The sequence below is a fragment of the Equus quagga genome, chromosome 7, assembly GCF_021613505.1.
Source record: "Equus quagga isolate Etosha38 chromosome 7, UCLA_HA_Equagga_1.0, whole genome shotgun sequence".
Classification (NCBI taxonomy): Eukaryota; Metazoa; Chordata; class Mammalia; order Perissodactyla; family Equidae; genus Equus; species Equus quagga.
The window spans coordinates 98,992,455-99,013,486 of NC_060273.1; the positions used below are offsets into that span (position 1 = coordinate 98,992,455).

Below are 21,032 nucleotides of genomic sequence, written 5' to 3' on the forward strand. Positions count from 1 at the left end.
TAAATACAAGACTGCTCCATCCCCAAAGGTGGCAGACACCAGAAGCAGGAGGTCATCAAGGATAATTGATATGTAGGTCCTCGGGGCACTGCTTCAGGAGGGGACAGCAATTCATCCTCCACTGATGTCCTTCCATTTGCCTTTGAGTTAAACAGCAGTGACAAAATGTCAGGCTCCAGGTAGGAGTCACGGCCAGGGAGCCCAAATTAGACAGGCATGGCCGTGTGTCATAAAACCAGGGGACTCAGGTATCAGACCTGAACACCTCAGAGAAATCTCACATAGTGGCTTATCCTTCTTCACTGTCCCTGAGAATAATTCAAAGGATAATTCAGACTAGCACTTGCCCAAAACAGATGACACCCACAGACAGAGAATGCAGTCTAATGGAGCATCTCAAGCATAGAGAAGATTTCAGAATCAAGTTCACCACACATTCAAGGAAGACCAACACTACAAAGGATGACAAACTCAACAAAATGGATGAACTAGCACCCAAGCAAGATAAATAACAGAACGAGGAAAGCAGGAATTATGAATAAGCATAAGTAAATTTTTCTGATAGATGTGTGAGGATATAGCAGTCACCAACAACTCAACTGGAGGTCATGGAATTAAAATTTGTTCCCTTTAATAAAAAACTGAATAAGCAAAGGAAACAATTTTTTCTGAATTTGACGTAAGCCTTATAACCTAGTGACTAGTGATAGTTCGTAAGTTTAGTAGTTCAGTTTTCTGGAAAGCATATCATAATATTCAAACAGGACATTATAGAAAGTATTTTGAAGAATGAAATGTTTTCTGTAATCGTTTTAAAAAGACTTGGTCCATTTTGAAAAATCTTCAGTGGATGGAAAATAAAACAAAGAAAAAGAAGATTTCCCCCCCAAATACATAAGAAACACATGCTAGTGTTTGTATTTTAAGTGCATAGAGTAAAAGGGGCCAAATTTTCAGACAGTTAATAATAGCTTGTACAAGGACTCGTTTCCTTTGATTTAGCACCAACTAAAATAACAGTAAATATACCATTTAAGATATAGTTGGGTTTCTCCCCCACCTCTCATATTGCTCCCCTCCTCCTACCAGCCCACAGTACATAAGCACGCATCCTCCTAACCCCACTAAGGAATCTAAAATAATGATTTAAAAATAGCTTCTCAGATTATACACAGGATTTCTTTCCCCATAAGATAGCGTGTCAGGGAACAGTAGCAGATATCAACTTCTTTGATTAGGAATAAAGAACTGTACCTTCAGCAAACTCAATTACTTTCCTGGTCCTTTTTAACCTGTCATACAAAGCTTTTTTTATTGCTACATCTGTTTACTAATTATGACTGCTATTTTTGGGGGGTGGTTTGTTTTTTTGTTTTTTGGTTTTTTTGATGAGGAAGATTCACCCTGAGCTAACATCCATTGCCAATCTTCCTCCACTTTTTGCATGTGAGATGCCTCCACAGCATGGACAATGAGTGGAGTAGGTCCACACTCATGGTCCAAACACGTGAACCCAGGCCACCAAAGGGGGAGCACCTGGAACCTTAACCACTCTGCCATGGAGCTGGCCTGCTACGACTGCTATTTTTGTCAAGGAAATTTCCCACCAGGCATGCCTGATCTATTTCTACCTCCTAACAACAAAGTATATGTATTTTATACATTGTGTCATGAGTTTGCTTTTTTTCATTCTTCTTTTTTTAATAGTTTAATTTGCCACTCATCAAGGCATATCAATCAAAAGAGAACTGGCAAGTAGATCTTGAAGCACACATTTCTTAACCTGAGTAATATCTGAAAACATAAGACATCAATTACATTTTCCATTAAAGAAAATTCTTTCAACTTTGGTGCTTATCCAAGAACTTATATCATAACGTCAATTTCTAACATAAGTTATATCCCTCAGTGCACATGTTATTTTCAAAAGAAAACGTCATATCAAGGTAATGTTTTCCTCAATGTTATTTGATACATTTTTATAGCAAATTGAAAATTCTCAGCAAACTGAAGGTATGTTTAACAACAAAATACATATAGCTTATTTGGCCACCTTATAGGTTTCTTAGTTTAAAGGCAACAGTAAATTTGCATTCTGCAATGGATCTGTAAATCCAGTTATTTTTATCTGGAATTTTATAGATACAGCATCTCAGGAAACCATGTCCCATGCGCTAGAAATGTCTTTTTGGCATCTGGCTACACAAAAGCCTCTGATGAGATACTTCCTCCAAATTAGTATAATGCAATTTTTTACTTTTCCAGAAAAATAGGAAATTTTACCAATCCCTTATTCTTACTGAATAACAGTTAGATTATTACCAATTGCTCTTTTAATTTTACTCTAAAAGAATTTTTTTTTAAGATTTTATTTTTCCTTTCTCTCCCCAAAGTGCCCCAGGTACATAGTTGTGTATTTTTAGTTGGGAGTCCTTCTAGTTGTGGCATGTGGGACGCTGCCTCAGCATGGCCTGATGAGCGGTGCCATGTTGGCGCCCAGGATTTGAACTGGTGAGACTCTGGGCCACTGAAGCGGAGTGCACGAACTTAACCACTCGGCCACAGGGCCAGGCCCAAAAAGGAATTTTTTAAAGTTTAGACATTTCTGATGGTCTTGAATTGCATACCCATAGAAGATAATTGGATAAAACATATTAGACAACTTCAAATAACAAATCTTAGTATCAGACTCATTTGGCATATCTTTAGTATCCAGCATAAAATCCACAGGAATGAAACTACTATAATTTCCAAAGAATTCATACACGATGGACTCTTAGAACAAGGAACTTATAAATCAAGGAAGGAAGAGATTCTGTTCACCTAGCTAATTACAAGCATTCTTCCTCACGGAATAACTGATGCTTTCTGGCATATTTGCGGAATTTTCGTTGGTAGGAAAGCATGTATACAAGGCCAGATGTTGATTTCTGTTCCGGAGAATGCTTCCAACACCCCTGTTTTCTGGTAATATTCCAGGACCGGTTTTGTTTGATCTCGGTAAGCCGTCAGTCTCTGGTCCATCGTCCTCAAGCTGAACGAGAGGCTCTCCAGTCAGATCGTCCATGTCAACCCCTTTGTGAGGGTTAAATTCGAGGTTGTAGATGCCGCCACCGGCTGGATGAACCCAGCGAGCAGTTAGGCGCTGCTTGATGACCTCAAAGGGCACATTTAGGTTCCTGGCCAGGAGTATCTGATAAACTCTATCCAGGGCTTCAGCTTGTGGAAGCATCCTGGGGAAACCACACAACAGCCAGCTAAACTGGGAGAGCTTTTTTAGCTCGTGAAAGGTCAGCCGAGTCAGGATGTTGTCGGGGATGAGCTTCTCCTGATCCATGAAAATTGTGGCCAGCACACCAATTTCTGTGTCCCTCAGCATGCTGTCTCGAAGCAGGTCCCTGCTGGAGAACTTCAGCTTGAAGTGTTTGCCGATGTGCGATGACAGGGTGCTCTTGCCGGAGCCTGGGGCGCCCATGACCATGGTGCTCAGGAGCTGCCCTGAGGCCCCTGTGGTGGGCGGTGAGCCAGGTTGGGCAGCGCCGACAGGTCGCAGCTTGCGATGGAAACAGCGTTTTAAAATGGACACCACTAAGAGCAAATTTATGAGTTGAAGTATTGAGCCAAAGAATTCTCCCACGATGCACTAGAAAGGGCTGAAGAGATGGTAAGTATGGAAGGAAAATTAAGAAACATAAAGTGTAGATTCAAAAGTTCCCCCATGCACAAATAGAAAATGGAGAGAATGGAGGGATACAATATTTAAAGAAGTAGAGAATAAACAAGAATTTCCCAGAATTAATGGTATGAGTCTGCAGAAATAGACATATCAGTGGAACAGTCCAGTGGACCTAGAAACACATGTTGGCAAAAGTGTGAGTGAACAGGTCTCTCTCACTCCACTGCTGGGGTGTCCCTGAGGCTAGTCTGGAAGGCAGCTTGGCAGTGGCTATTAATTTTTTCAATACCTTACTTCTCAGTATCTTCCTTAGACACTCTCACATGACAACAAGAAGGCACACAGAGAATGTTCACCTCAGCCTTATTTATAACAGCAAAAAATTGTTAACAATCTAAATGTTCACTAATAAGAGAATAGCTAAATAAGCCTTAGCCATACTATGGAATATTATGCAGCAGCTAAAAAGATTCAGGCAGATCTCTATGTGCTGACATGAAAAGATCTCTGACATTGTAAATGCAAAAAGTTGCAGAATGATATAATTTATGTTCAGTTTACGTTAAAGTATGATATAATTTCTGTTTAAATAGACCTATTAAGTGAACTGGGAAACCAGGTTTCAAACAGAGGAAAGACAGAACAATTTTTGGGTTTCTTTTTAAAAGATTGGCACTGAGCTAACAGTTGTTGCCAATCTTCTTTATTTTGTTCTTCTGCTTTTTCTCCCCAAATCCCCCCAGTACATAGTTGCACATTTTAGTTGTGGGTCCTTCTAGTTGTGGCATGTGGGACGCCACTTCAGTGTGGCTTGATGAGCAGTGCCATGTCTGCGCCCAGGATCTGAACTGACAAAACCCTGGGCCGCTGAAGTGGAGCGTGGGAACTTAACCACTCAGCTACCAGGAGACTCCAGCGATTTTTGTTTTTAAAAGATTGCTCCATCTGCAAGAATAGAAATGGGGAGCAGTTAGGAGGCTATTTCAACAGACCAGCAGAGAGGTGAGAAAATACTATTTTAATCTTCGTTTTAATTTCTTCAATATAAATAAGATTGAGCATATTTTCATTTGTTTGTGGACTGTTTGCACTTTGTTCCCATGTAGAATTTTTAAACTGACAGGTACCTGCTGATCACTTCCTTGGAAAAATGCTTTAAGTTCAGTTTGCTCTGCAAGCAATGAAACAGATCCTCAGCTTTGTCCTGAGTGGTCCAACTGCACTGGCCTAACACAGCATCAGAGCGTGCCTCCTATGGTGCTAATGCTACGTACAGGCCTCTGAGCCCCCAACCCTGCATCCGCTTCATTCTCTACCTGTTCCTGAGACACTTCGCTTCTAAAAAAGATCCATGAAAATGATGTGGTGGGTCGTTCTCATTCTATAAACAAGAGCGAAAGTTGTTTCCAGAATAAAGATTTTGAAAGTAGAAACCTAATTTCTGTATTTGTATTTTATGGCAGCAGAGGAGAACTGCTCCACTAATTTCTCAGGCTTTTTTTTTTTTTATTGTTTCTGCTATTTTGGGTCTTTAGTCATATAATCTCTCTTATTGTTGCTGTATTCAAAAGTTACACTGAATACATAAGAAGAATCAAAAGGTATATGGATATTTAATGGAAATTTGGACCATATCCTCCAGCAAAAAAAAAAAAAGATGTTATAATTTGAAACAGTATTTTGCATAATACTAATTGCTTCCCACAGTAGAGCAGCACACTATCACTGTCTTTTAGGGTAACTAATTATATACACAAAAAGCCATCCTGCCAAGGCCTTTCTACCCTCCTGGATAGATTTAGACTTCTAGTATACTCAACCTGTAATTGAGGTATCTAATTTGGTCCCTGACTCTGATCCCAGAATATCCCAGAGAGAGGATCTGTGGTGAGTGGGTAGGGTTCGCCGGGCTGCAGGTGTGAGCGGGGGAGGCTGTGCTCCAGGGTGGCTCAGAGCGGGCACAATTGACGCTGGCCTGCTGGTGCGTGTGAGAATCCCACAGCACAGAGTCATTTCTGGCTCCTGAGGCTTCCTCTCCTCTTCCTCCTTTTCCAGACTGATGTCACATAAGCCATTTGAGACAAATGGTTGCAAAATTTGTTCTTAATAGCATCTGGTAAGAGATTCTTTGACCAAATACATAAAAACTGGTTTCCAAGTAGTATCATGTAATATATTTGACCTCACTTAGCAAAAAATGCCCAGTGCCAACCAAATGTGATTGTGGAAGTTTATTGAAACTTTCTAGATATTTCTTCACAGTCATGGAAGACAAATGGCATAGCAGTGAAAGAAAAACAGCAGGGCTCCTCAGATTAGGCCAATTTTTGTGGTACTAATCATTTTGAGGTGAAAATTCCCAGGTTAATTTATTGCTCACTCCCTAGGGAGAGTTCTTAGTTGAGGGCATCCAAGGAGACAGAGCTAAAAGCCACAAGGAGGATAAGAGGCTTGATAATCATTCATTCATTAATTCAGCAAACTGTAATTGGGCATTTATCCCTGTGACTAGTTGTTCTAAGCACAGCCCATAAGCAAGACTGGAGCCTGAGTGTCTGTCCTCATGACGGTAACCTTCTAATGGGTATTATAGGCCAGTGTTTGCAAAGAGTGACAACTGCTCCTCTGGGGAATTTTAGGTCTCTGAGAAAGAACATACCCCTCTTCCACCTCTGGGTTAGATAAGTGTATATATATATATATATATATATATATTTTTTTTTTTTTTTAAAGATTTTATTTTTCCTTTTTCTCCACAAAGCCCCCTGGTACATAGTTGTGTATTTTCAGTTGTGGGTCCTTCTAGTTGTCACATGTGGGATGCCACCTCAGCATGGCCTGATGAGCGGTGCCACGTCCGCGCCCAGGATTCGAACCAGTGAAACCCTGAGCCACCGAAGCAGAACACGCGAACTTAACCACTCGGCCATGGGGTTGGCCCCTAGCTAAGTATATTTTATTTTATTTTTTAAACTTTTATTATGAGAATCTCAAAGATACATAAAATTAGAGAGAGAATGGTGTGGGCCCGTGTGCTCATCATCTAGCTTCAACAATGATCATCATTTTGCCAATCTTGTTCCATCTTATTTTTTTTCTGGAGTATTTTAAATAATAACACTTTTTAATTTTAATGATGAATATGTATACTTTAGTGTGTATAAGAAAAAATAAAACTAGCACATCAAACCCAATACTTCATGGTATTCTTGCTTAGGACAAAACTAAACTATAAATTTAACTTTTGAGACCGCTACACAGATATAGCAAAGTTCAACAAGGCAGTACGTAAATGACTAAAACTCATGAACGTTTGTTAGAGGCGACAAGAGATTAATGGAGGTAGTTGACAGTCCGCTTCATCTCTTCTCCCTCAGTGAGGTTTAGGACGGTTAGAAGAAATTCCTTCTTCTGTAGAAAATACTTAGTGCCCTGCCTAGAACTTAATAAGCACCTTTGAAAGACAAGCTAATACTGTTTTTGGAAGGCATCTTTGATTCCAGATAACTGATGCTGGCTAACATTGGTTAAGCACTTAGTATGTACGTACGCTGTGGTGGGAGATTTACATATATTATCTCATTTTCTCTTCACAGCAACACTATGAGTAGATGTTATGATCCCCATTTTTGGAATTAAAAAATCAAGGTTCAGAGAAATTAAATAACTTGAGGTCACAAAGCTATTAAGTGGCAGGGCTACAACTTGAATATCTTCCTCCAAAGTCCATGTTGGCTTTCCAGCCAGCTCCCAAGACAGTCAGGGCCCACTTTCTGACCACCCACTGGGAGGCAGCTGGGGAAAGAACTAGATATGTGGAGTTTGGAGGCCTGGTGTAAACCCATTCTTCCATTTGCTAGTGTTGTGATCTCAAACATTTCACTTTGATTTTTCTGAGCCTCAATTTCTTATATATAATATGGGGACAATAATAGTAATTATCCAATTTGAAGCACAAAATGAAATAATTTATATGGAACTCTTCCATTGTAGGCACTAAATAAATGTTTGCACTATATTCACATGCCACTAACGGGTCCATGTGATCTTGAGCAATCCCTTTCCCAGTGTGATCTTATTTATAATTAATCATAATTGTCTTCTTCTGGATTCCTTAGAACGCAGAGCTGCCCAGCAATGGTATTGCTGCTCTGTTAGGCAGCGCAATCCCAAGGAGCAGAAGCGAGAGATACGGGAGTGAAGCAGGGAAGGAGGGAGAGAAATTGGAGCGGGCATAACTGAGCTGGTAGCCGCTGAGTGGTGCTGATTGCTCTATCGTATAGAACCATCCTCTGTAAAGCTGCATCTCAGCACAGTCTGTATGGAGTGAAACAAAGAGAATGAACTTATCTACCAGTTTCCATCTCCCATTTGGCAACATTTTGACCATGAAGTGTTAATTCCTCTGCAGTTATGTGTTATGCAGTTCTGGGCTCTGAAGCAAGGTCCCTTGTGTCCCACATCTTGGTGTTAACAGGGAAGCCCAGGATGGGAGTGGGAGGTGTGTGTCATGGGCATGAGGTTGGACTCTGGGAGGGTGCACTTGGAAGAAGCAGTTGGAGCTGGTTGTTATGGTGGCAGTTGGAGCAAGAGACAGGTGAAGCTGAAAGGACCTGAAGCGGTGTAGGTGTGTGATACAATAACTTAGGTGCCATCAACTTCTCAGCAGAATCTGAAGGGGCTTACTTCATAATAAGGATGATGATGAAAGAGGAAATAATTTGTAGAAATTAAAAAGAAAAAGACCTCAGTTTCTGCTCCTGAGAAGGGAGGATAAGGATAATAACCATACTTAGCCACAGGGTTGTTACAGCGATAGATTGAATTCAAGAACTTAATATTGCTAAAGCATTTAAATTATATGTGGCATGTGAAAGCCACTATGTAGATGTTTGTTTAAAAAATAAAATACTACCACATGAGCTTAGATGGTTTCTGCTACTGAGCCTTAAGTTTATCTTTAAGCTTTCTAGCAGTTATAGAAAAAGGGAAATATGACAGTTTTCATAATTTACATTATCTGGTCGAAATGAGCCTGCTAATTCTGAAAGAGAGCCAAGAATTTTCCTGGCATGAAAACCTAAAGGGAATTGATCCCAAGGGACATTAAAAAGCAGAATAAATAATGTTTTCAAAATGGTTTAAGTAAGATGTACAGAAGAGTTTCTCAGTGGCTGATTTTTTTGCTGATACTTTACCAGATATAGCTATTTCTTCTGAAAGCAAAGATAAAGAGGTTCAGATCTGTAGCCTTCTGATGTGTTACCCTGAATCAGTGGTTCTTAAGCAGGGGCAATTTTGCCCCCCAGGGGACATTTGGCAATGTCTGGTGATATTTTTGGTTGTCACAACTTGGGGGGAAGGTAATGCTACTGGCATCTAATGGATAGAGGCAAGAGATGCTATTAATATTGCATGGGACATACCTATACTAAAAAAATTATTTTGTTGTTTATCTAGAATTCAAGTTTAACTGGGAATCCTGTATTTTAAACTTCCTACAGTGCACAGGACAACCCTCCACAACAAGGGAGTATCAGGCCCAAAATGTGAATAGTATTGAAGTTGAGAAACCCTACCCTAAATGAAGTATAGATCTTTCCAGACTTTCCTAGAGGAATGGAGACATAGTATGGATTTTAAAATATCTTTTCCTTAGTCAGTCTTTTGCTTAAGTTTAGTTAGCTGACAATTGCAGGTCAAAACCTCTGCCCTCAGCCTAGCTTTATATCCGTGATGTTGATGGAAGCTTGAGTCTTGTCTCCAACAAACAAGTGACAAGGTGGGGCATTGTATAGGAAGGTTCTTGAACACCCCCATTGCTCTTTAAATATCTCCTGTCCTTACCAATAATTGGACACATCACCTGCTGCCTCATCTGGTTACTTGGAGAGATTAATTGCATAAGCACTCAGCTAGTCCAGAAATATTTATCCAGACTGACGTTGAACAAGGTGATTTGGACAATAAAAAAGGTGCAGAAAATAGAGGCTGTAGTACTCACGGGGCTTCCAGTTTAGATGCAGACGTAATTCAAGGGACAGATGCTCTAGGAAGGCACTCTCCATCCTGTCTTCATGAAGATTAATAAAGGTTCAGAGGTTGACTGAATGACAAGCTGGGACAGAAAGCAGGGTCAAGTCCATTTTCCAGAAGAGGAGCCCATCTCTTGACTGGGCTGTGAGGGTGGGCACTTGTTGGGCTCCAGGGAGACATGGTCCTTCCAAGGAGGGAGCCCCAGCAGACGTGTGGCCCTTGAAGAGGGCAGTGGAAAAGACTTGGTGGGAAGTCAGAATTTTAACCCCCCTCCTCCTAAATTCCCTTTACTTCTCTGGCTGCCTATCACCAAGGTTCACGTCATGCTGCTTTCTTTGGTTTTACTAGACACTTCTTCACGTACTAGGAACCAAATAATTCCCCCATATACATCACAAAGAAAATATTCTCTAAGGAGAACTGGAAAAGGTCGTAATTTAAACTTTCTCATGAAAATATCAATGAGTTAACCCCTCACCTCCACCTGCTTCCCAGGCCTGGAATGAGATAAATAGGGATTATTAGCATCTTCAGTCATTGTCCAGAGAATACGCTTTGCATTCAGCAAACTACAGCGGTTGCATTACTAACCATGAAATGGCACAGAAAAATAGGAAAATCAGCTGCCAACTGCTCTCTTTAGCTAAATTGCTTCTTTAAGAAGGAGAAGGAGCCGGCCCCGTGGCTGAGTGGTTAAGTTTGCACACTCTGCTTTGGCGGCCCAGGGTTTTGCTGGTTTGGATCCTGGGCGTGGACATGGCACAGCTCGTCAGGCCATGATGAGGTGGTGTCCTACATGCCACAACTGGAAGGACCCACAACTAAAAATATCCAACTATGTAACGGGGGGCTTTGGGGAGAAAAAGGAAAAATAAAATCTTTAAGAAGGAGGAAGACGCTCTGTTACACAGTGCTGGCTCACCTGAGGTTACACAAACACCTGCTATATTATTCACATCAGTCTTTTTTAGGCTTTCCTTAGTCATTTCTTAGCTGTGGGGAGACGGCCTGTGCATTTCCAGCTCCATGCTACAGTAAAGAAAGCAAAAGGCAGAACCATGCTTGGTGTGATGTAATCACAGATGTTCACACTGGTGACCCTGATTCACCCAGAAGGGATTCAATTACACTTAGTGTCCTCTGTTCAGAGGGCAGAGAACTTTATCTTCCACTTTTGAAACCTTGCCATCAAAAAATAGCTGAAAATAGCATTTTTTGTGATTGAAGGGTTAGTTTCAATTTTTTGAAAAATTGACCTCCATGGTACACTTCCTCCTCCATTTGGGCTGAGTGAATAACAAGGCACCACCGTGCTTTCATAATGCACTGCGATCCCCAGAGGCACAGATGATTTCTCACTGGTTTCATTTTGAATTGGAGGTTCTAGATGGCATACAGTCATTTTTTAAAAAATAAACTTTTTTGATGGAATAACATTGGATTTACAGAAAAGCTGCATAAATAGTACAGAGAGTTTTCATATACCCCATCATCCAGTTTCCTCTCTTGCTAAAATCTTACATAACCAAGGTACATTTGTCGCAACTAAGAGACCCCGTATTGGTACGTTACTGTTAACTAAACTCCAGACTTGATTTGGATTTCATCATCTTCTGCATTAATGTCCTCTTTCTGTTCCTCCAATCCAGGATCTACATTGCATTTAGTTGTCACGTCTCCCCAGTCTTCTCTGGTCTGTAATGGTTTCTCAGTCTTTCCTTGTTTCGTATGACTTTGACGGTCTTGAGGAGTACTGGCCAGGTATCCTGCAGAATGGGTTTGTCTGTTGTTTTTCACATGATTAACTGGGATCATGGGTTTCTGGAAAGGATACCATAGAGGTGGAGTGTCCTTCTTGCCACATTGTATCAGGGGTACATGCTACCATGTGATATCACTGGTGATGAGAACCTTCATCACTTGGTGAAGGTGGTATCTGCTAGATTCTCCACTGTGCAGTTACTGTTTATCCCTTTCCCTACTCTGTCCAGTCTTTGGATCCGGGCCACTAAGTCTAGCCCAGCCTTGGGAAGGATGGGGTTAAGCATGTCCTGGAGCAGAGAGGATCTACCTATATTATTTGGAATTCTTGTGTAACAAATATTTCATACAGCCATTTTATTGAAATATTTTAAATAAACACATATGCCAAGCTCCTAGATTTAACAAGTGTTAACATTTTACCAAATATGCTTCAGGTCTTTATTTGAAATTTTAAAAAATCATCACAGATATAGTTGAAGTCTCCTTTGTACTTTCCATTATCCCCTTCTTCTCTGTCCTTCCCTTCAGGTAACAACTAGCCATGTTTTTACATGTGTGTATATATCCATAACAGGATTTTCCATATTTATGTTTCCTTGTGCAACTTGCTTTTTTCATTGGACTTTATGCTCCTGAGATCTGTCCAGGTTAAGGTGTGTATATGGGAAGGCATCTTAATCTTACCAATAAATTGCCTCCAAATCATTTTATAAATTGAATTATTTATGAAAAGGTTTTCTGTATACTGTTAGTTTTACCCATGGTGTATGAATTCATGGAAGTGAGTGACACCCCCTAGACTTGTTCTTAGAAGCTAGACTAGGAGAGTTCCAGAAAGGTAAGAGGGAAAAGAGGAACTAATTATCCTTTTTGATGCCTCCTACATTCTCCTTCTAATGGCTGTCCCTCCCATTATTCTTTCTGTCCCAGCTACCCCTTCTGCAACATCTCTGTCTCCTGACACCCCACCTTCCCTGGTTTAGGTGAGTCCTCAGAACAAGAACCTGATAATCAGTGAGGAACAATAGGAGGTTGCTGCGTCAGCTCTCCAGAGACAATGCAAGGCAGTTTAGGACTGAGGATAACAGGAATTCAACACCTGAGCTCAAAACTCAATCATCTTACAACTCAAACTCATTATGTCTCAAACTAATGTATCATCTTCCCCCCACGCTGTTCTTCCATCAGTATTCCTAACTTCAGTATCCATCCAGTTGCCAATGTCAGAAACCTGGCAGTTGTTCTTGACCCGTACCTTTCTCTCTTCTGCTGCTAAATCATACCACAAGTCCTACTATTCCTGTTTCCTAAACATCTCAATCCTTCCATTTCTCTCTAGCTCCATACCCTCACCCTCATTCAAATTTATTAATTCAAACCCAAATTTCTCTAGCACTTGCTCAACTTAACCCCCTGCCTCCAGTCTTGTCCCCTCCAATCTATATTCCATTCTGCAGGCCACAGAAATCAGATCATATTACTCCCCCATTTAAACCTTCCCCGCTGGCCTTAGGACAAAATCTGAACATCTCACAAGATTTTCAAAGCCTCCAAATCTCTCCTTTGGTTGTGTCTCTAGTCTCCCTTCCTACCCTTTGTGCTTCAAACTTCAGTTACCAATCATAACCAGCTTTTTTCACCTTCCCAAATACAGTGCTCCACTCCCCTCCGAGGCCTTCACACGTGCTCTTCTCTCTGCTTCGAATCCGCCCTCATCCAGCTTTAGTCAGCTTTCAATCTGTAGCTTAAATCTTCCTTTCTGCAAGAAGAACTCTGACAAAGACTCTCTTCCTGATCAAACTTTAGACATCCTCCTCTGAGCCCTCTTTTTGACTAGGCCATCTTTGGGCCCTGTCCTTGGCCTGCTGAGGCAGGTTGTAGCAAGAATCCTAAGTTTAGCGAAAATCTCACCTCCCTTGATATCTGATCAAGTTCCTCATCCCCCACCCTTGACATCTAAGTCCTTGGCCTGCCTCTAGCAAAAATCCTGTTAGGCTAATTTAGCAAGAATCCTCAGCCCTTGATGTCTCCTCTTAGTAATTTTCCATCCACTGACGCCCTCTTTCTGCCTGTTGGCTATGAATCCCCAGCTGTCTTTGCTGTCTTTGGACTTGAGCTCAGTTCTATACAGAAGTCTCTTTCCCTACTGTGATAGTTACTGAAGAAAATCTGCCTTTACCATCTTTAACTGGTGTCTGGCTTTGTTTCTCTTTAAAAACTCCCTAACCTCTAGACTAAGTTAGGATTCCTATTGTACACCTCTCTACTTCCCCTGTCATGATTCTCAGTATACTAATTCCTTCCCGAAAATGTGTTTTTTATTACTGAACTGCAAGTGTGCTGAGAGCAAGGATTAGGTCTTGTTCATCACTGTATCCCCAACACAGCCCAAGACTTGACACATGTAAGACACAATCAATGTTTATGGAATAATGGAGTGAATTTTCGGAGTTGCTCACTTGCCTGTATGAAATGTTCCACCAGAACAGGCAGTTTTAGGCAGTGTGAGTACCATCAGGAGGTCGTGTGGTGGGCCTGTGCCGTGGATGGAATGCATCTGTATCTGCTTCTGTACTGTTGAGCAATTCTCAGAATCCTTCCTGGGTCTGGTCTGCCCTGGCGCAGAAACATTGAGCTGATTTTCTCTAGCAATGCGCCCAGGTAGAATTGGCTCTGTCCAACTCCTTCGCTTATTCAGGCAGACTCTCTCATCACAAGTGCCTAAAGCTCATTATTGCACAGGTAATTGTTTACCTGTCTTTCTCTCCATTTTCTGGCTACCACAAAAAATAGACTAGTCCTAAATTAATCAAATTTAGAACTCAGGCACAAAAAGGTGATTGACGAATTCTTTGTTCAATGTCACCATTCCTTATTTAGCATCTGTTTCCCTGCATGTGTATTTCACTGATGCTTGGAAGTAATTGACTGGTTTTGATACACTTTGACACACTGATAAAGATTATCAGATACATCATCAGTTTGATTGGGGGTTTTCTGCTATCTTGAAATATCTTCGCTTTCTAATGTATTTTAATAAAATTTGGAATGTGGGTAGAAGCAAACAAGACAATGATTACATTAAGTAAAAATTATCTTTCGTTAAGCAAATAGGTTAGAAGCAAAAGATTGTCATTAATATTGATAGTAAGAGACCAAAGGGGCCACCGTAAGTCCTTGCAGACCATCAGGCTTGCACTCCGAAGGAGGAAAGGTCTCATTGAAACCCTTCTGACTAATGAGGTTCTGTCATCGTTTTGAAGGTTCATGGGAGAAAGAATTCTATAACCTCTCTGGCAAACCCTTCTAGGTGTTAGAAATGCTGACTCTAGGAAACCTGAGTCTATTGATTTTTCACTTAAATTGTTCATGCTGCAGGTAGAACCTAATTCCTTTTGTCTTTTTGCAGTGTAGGAGGAAACAGAAGCTTAAAGAGGTTAAATTACTTGCCCATAATCTCCTCCAATAAGTGGCAGATTTAGGATTTGAACCTAGGCGTGTGTGACTCTAAAGCACTCCCTCTTTTGTTCTTAACCAGTGTACTGCCTTGTCTAGTTAGTGAGATTATTCAATAAACAGGATAATTTAATTCCTTAGCTAGCTTGAATTAAAGATAATGCCCACTATTGGCCATAAACCCATATGACTCTAGCTCTGTGCCCAGGGGTCCAGGTCAGTGTGAGGCAGCTCACAGGCTGCCGTTGGAAAGACTGGACATGGATGTGGAAGACTACAATGCCTCATAGTCAGGCGTGGTTCATGAGGGAGCTAGAAAGCTCTGGCATTGAGCATCCTGGGCCTTTGGTATAGTTTTACACTTCATATGACCCCATTTTACTCTCTGACATTTGCAAAGCGGTAAAGGCTAATCTGAGCTCAAGACTAGTAACTCTGTCTCAGATCCCTTGCCTGTCAAATGAGGATACTAATAGTTCTAGTAAAGATCAATGCCATATTACATGTAAAGAGGTTGGAACAGAGCCTAGTAGATAGTAAGCTCTCAATAAAGCTTAGGTATGAATACTATATTTAAATTGTTACTATTATTTTTGTTATTATGATTGTAACACGGGAACAAAGTGTTGAAACACAGCCACAGCCAATTAAGTAGTGACGAGGCCCTCTGTCCTGAGCTTCCTGCGTGGCCAGAGACTCAGCTAGTAAAGGTGGTAACGCCAGCAGCTGCTGCTGTACACGCACTGCACAGGGGCCTACACACCTGGAGAATTTTGTGCATTCAATTTAACTTTTCCCGCAATTAAAACCACTGTTTTAGAATTTTTTTCTTTTACTAATAAAGTATTATTGCATTACTGTGCAGTGTTCCTGTTTATACACGACATTCTTGGGTTTCTCTTTTTCCTTACAGCTGATTGTCACACCCAGAGATTGTTTTTATTAGTCTTATTTTTGACCTTCAGATTTTTAACCATTCTTCTTACTGAATTCTTACTTTTACATTCTTAATTCTTACTGAATTCTTCTTACTTTTTCTCTTCATTTGTGTAGTTTTATTTTCATATTCTATTTGACCTTTAATTTTGCATTAGCATTTCTTACATACAGCTCATCTTTTTGTTTTTTTTACACTTCTTAAAACTTAAAAACCTTTAAGTACTTAAATGCTCAAATTGCACAAGATTTTCTTACTGTAAAAACACCCAGGAATGCATATAATTCATATAAGCACTTGTCTATACTTTATTGGCTTCAAAATATTGAACACCTCTTTAAAAGTTATAATTGTGGAACCTCTATGTTTCTATTTTAAAATATGTAACAAACAAAGCTCAGAGGTGCATAACATTATTATGAAGGGTCTGACATTGTCAACAGTTCCTTAATTAACAGGCATGGTTTTTACGAGATCTCTAGATGCTTGCCCATTTGTTAGCTGGAGGGATCCCACGAAGAACTCTTTCAGATGAGTCAGAAGGATGCATGCCTGTGTTCTCTCTTGTCACCTTAGCCCACAGGTAAAGCTGATGGGGTTCCCCTGCCCCCTGGTACCCACACACATACGCACCCACATGCCTTGGATTGTCTATCATTTTGAGACTTTCTCCTTAAAGACCACAGTTGATGTTCATCTTAATTAGATTTACGTCTACATAAAGGCAGGTAGGGTGAATGTGTCACAGGAGTACACCAATGCCTGTGTCCCAAGCCAACCCCCTCACCTCCACCCTGACCACCTCATATTTGTGAATGAATGTACTTGCTTAAACCTGGTACGGTGGAAAATACCTAAAGGGAGTTTTGTTAAGAAAGATGACATTTCAGTTCTTCCTAGCAAGCTAGCTGCTGGTGAATGTAAAACCACTGTCATTCATGTCCTCATCTTTCTCTGAGCAAAAGCCCTGTCATGAAAATGACATTGTGACTAAGCAGATGGACTCACACAAATATAAGGAAGTTATTGAGAGGTCAAGGCCCTAATTTAGGAAGATTTAATGGGACCTGCTAACAGTACCTTCTGAGTACCTTGCTAGCACATACACACTAATTATGTACACCTGCCCAGGGCCAGCTGCCTCTATGGAAGGTCCTGAGTGTCCACACGGTGAGTCAACGGATGAATACTACCTCAGAAGCATATAAACACTCTGCCTTTCTCAGCTTCTTCTGGCTGCTGGGGAGCAGGAAGTAGCCTAATTAACGCAGTTGCATCCCAAGCATCTAGATTGGAGAAATAAATAGTATCAAGAAGTCAAAGCTTTTTGAGAAGGTTAATGATCCTATATGAACTGCTGTGGAAATTGCAAGAAATTTTGCTTTGGAGGTTGAGGTGCAAAGAGTCTGGTTTCTGAAGCCTAACTATGACTCGGCAAACACCACAGGCACCAATATCAGAGGAATGCACACCTCACTCCATGTCAGCATGGCAGGTGCAAACAGCTGCTCTGTGCAAGTTTATCTGGGTGATCACAGCAGTAGCGAAGGAACCAGGTTTATGTCAGGACCAGGGCCAAGGACCAGGAAGTCTTTTTCTAGGAAATGGCTGCAGTGCCAGCAAACTTTTTGCACAAAATATAGGAATGATTAACATAATGTCCTGAAATAATTTTTTTTTTTTTTTCTGCTTGAGGAAGATTCCCCCTGAGCTAACAGGTGTGCCAGTCTTCCTTTGTTTTGTGTGTGGGTCACCACCACAGCATGGCTACTGATGAATGGTGTAGGTCTGTGCCTGGGAACTGAACCTGGGCCACTGAAGTGGAGCACAATGAACTTAACCACTAGGCCACAGGGCCGGCCCCAGAAATAATTTTTTTTTTACAAGTCATAAGACTGTTTACTCTGTTATTGGAAAAACAGAGATATTCTTTCTTTCTTTCCTTGCCGTAATCCATAGCAGGCAAGGGGAGATTACTGGGTTCCTAAAGTTTTTCTAAGGGTCTCTGCTCCAATTCCCTACTTTTGTATCTGTAGGACAGAGGCTACATGGTACTTTCAAAGTCACGGTTCTCAAACTTTCAACATGACCACAAATCTCTTTCTGTATATTTGCCTGGAAGTTCATTTCTCAGACTATGTAGTCTTTTCTTGAGCCATTTTTACAGTGAAATTTTAACTACACTTGTATAGAAGTTTTTCTGTATTTATTCCCGTCTACCCACTATCGTTGAGTCAGGTCTCTGCCTTAGAAAAAAGAAAAAAGGAGATGGGAGAAGAAAACAGTGATACTGATTGTTAGGTTTTTGGAAATGGATCAAATTGCCCAAAAATTCATTCTCTAGAATCAGTCTTAGAAATAACCATTAACGATTCAATTCTATCAGATAGCTTTTGCCGCATAATAAACTGCCCCCAAAATTTGTGGGTTAAAACAGTAGCTACTTATGTAGGTAACAATTTTGTGGGTCGGCAGTTTGGGCTGAGCTTTGCTGGGCAGTTCTTCTGGTCTTGGCTAGGCTGGGTCACGAGTCTGCTGGATTGACTGGGAGCTCTAGGGTGGTCTCAGCTTGGCTGGTTTGTTGCTGCTTTACACAATCTCCTCACGTTCCTGCAGGCTAACCCAGGCCTTTTCACACAGTGTCTGGGTAGGGATCCTAGAGAGAGAGCAGAAATGTTCAAGGCCTCTTCAAGGCCTACCTTGGAACGGGCACAACATCACTTCCACCACATCCCATTGTCCAAAGCAAGTCACAAGTCCATCCCAGATTTAAGGGCTAGCCTACCTCTTGATGGGAAGAGTTGAAAAGTCACGTTGCTGAAGGCATAGATATGGGGAGGAGAAGAATTGTAGTCATTTTTGCAATTTATTACACCTACTGAATAAAAGAGCACAAATTCCTGCCACTCTACCCTCCAGCCAACAATTTCTGGCATGGCGGATGGGGAATGTGGTCTTTCTCCCTCTTCTCTTTGGATCACAAGTTACTCATATTGTCAGAGGGCGTGAATTTGGGTTAAGGAGGGCCAGGGCCCAGCAGTTGAATCCAATTCTAAGCTAATCATATATATAAAAGTCAAAGCTTACCAAATAGATCTATTATAACTAATTGTGTTGCAATCATATTTTTCTTCTCTTTGTGAAGGAATGAAACACACTTCCTCAGTGATTTTAGAGTAGGATTTGACATTTAAAAATTTGATTTACGTACAACCTTTCAATCATTTGCTACGCTTACAGCTGGATTAAGAAACCTTGGTTGTACTTCCTGTCAGAATATGGGATTACTCTTTTAAGGGCCTTAAAGTGATCTTTGTAAAAGTTTGATCACAGTGGGAGACAGTATTGCCTAGTGGTTAAGAGCCCAGGTTCTGGAGTCAGACTGTTCTGACTCTGATGCTTCTAGACGTGTGTTCTTTGACAAGTCAATCTCTCAAGCCTCAGTTTCCTCATCTATACAATGGAGATTATAACAGCTGTTCCCTCCAAGAACTACTGTAAGGATTCTGGGAGGTGACGCCCACAAAGAGCCTCGCATGGGTCCCAGCACCAAACGTGTTAGTTTCTCTTCTTTAGGATGGTGATGATGATGGTGGTGGTGATGGTGGTGGTGGTCGTGAGGAATTTGGTCTTTGCCCTCTGTCACATCTCCACATTCACTCCTCTTTATGGTCAACTTAATTTGCCAATTCTTAATTCTTCTGCTCTAGGAAATCTGAAGCAATAGGTAGTGGGTATATGTGAAAGAATACAGAGGAAAGAAGTCTATTTTTGAAAATACACTAAAATACAGATTCACCTTCAAAATAGCAAGATAGCATAACATGAATAAATTCTAGGAGAATTACATGAAAATAAATAGCTGCGTCTGTTTCAGTGATGCCTGAGAGCAGGTATAAGCGAGCAGAGGGAGGGGTGTGCTCATGGGGTGATGGCCTCCATGGGATTCAGGAACAGCAAAGTACGGGGTAGGGATCAGCAAGCAGAGCCAAGAGCCCGTGGTTTGTGGGCATGTGGGAAACACACAAACCACAGGCTTCTCACTGTCGGATCCACCAGCGGCTCGCCAGCAGTGACTGATTGAGAGGGCGACAGTGCACAAGGCGAATGGAGAATGGTTTCTAAATATAAGGACTTTTGGTGTAGTCCTGAAAGCTCAGCTGGTCTATAATAAGCTTTGACCTTTTCCACTCTGGAACAAGACCGCGCAAGAGGTTGGTTTACTCTTTCTTGGCCTCAGGTCACAACAGTTCATTGCAGAGAGTGACACAGCTGAATGTACAAACTATTAATACAAAGATATTTGTTTTCAAAGTGTGGGTTAGGTATGAGCTTAATAGTCTGTGTTGAAAAAGAAGATCTCTGTCTCTGGCAGTAGCCCTTAAATTTTTGGCATCCCCGAGACATGCTAAATTGGAGTTGTAGGCAGAAGTCCTGTGGAGGGGAAATGTTGATGGGAAATGCTTTGCCTGGGCATTCCAGACCCTATGCTCTCCCCAGGCCTGGTGAGAGAAACCCTCGGCTTGCATATGGGCTGCCTGGGGTTTCAGTGAGACTCTCATAGCCCAAAACGAAAGCAGCCCGAGGACTTCTTTTTAAGTCATCAAAGAAAATGTCAATCAGTCTTCAGCTAGTTAGTTCATGGCTACAATCACACATGACCGATAACTTCTAAGGTTCTTAGAATCAAAGTAATTTTGTTGTTTTTATTCCAGTTGCTTTATTTCTCTTTAAAAGCAGGGAGAAGATCTCACTGAACTTTTTAGCCTACAGTGTGTACGGTTTAACTCTAAAGCAATAACATTGATTTTCTTGGATGGCTGTTAAATGGACCAGTTTCAAGTGGGAGTCCTAGGAGGGCTCTGAACAACACAGTAAATATGCAGCTACACCTTTAAAAAGGTGTGGTTTGCCAGGACACCAGCACTAAAGGACTGCGTCACTGTCGCTTGGCCCAAGAGGCACTCTTAGGAGAGCTGGCCAGCTAGAGAGCCAATGGGAACAAACTCCTCTTCACCCTTCCTTGGTTCCCATGCTATCTCCTGAGCGCTTCATTGTGCCCTATGCTGCTCCTTCCCTGGGTCTTGACCTTCTTGGCATCTTAGCTTTTGCCTCACCTACAGTCTCTGGCCTCACCATTGCCCTGCAGTCCTGGTGCTTGGT

General features: G+C 41.3%; 1 pseudogene; it reads right to left on the bottom strand.

The window, feature by feature from the left end:
- Window positions 1-2,847: 2,847 nt before the first annotated feature.
- Window positions 2,848-3,502, bottom strand: LOC124241576 (GTP:AMP phosphotransferase AK3, mitochondrial-like; annotated as a pseudogene).
- Between the last annotated feature and the right edge of the window lie 17,530 nt (window positions 3,503-21,032).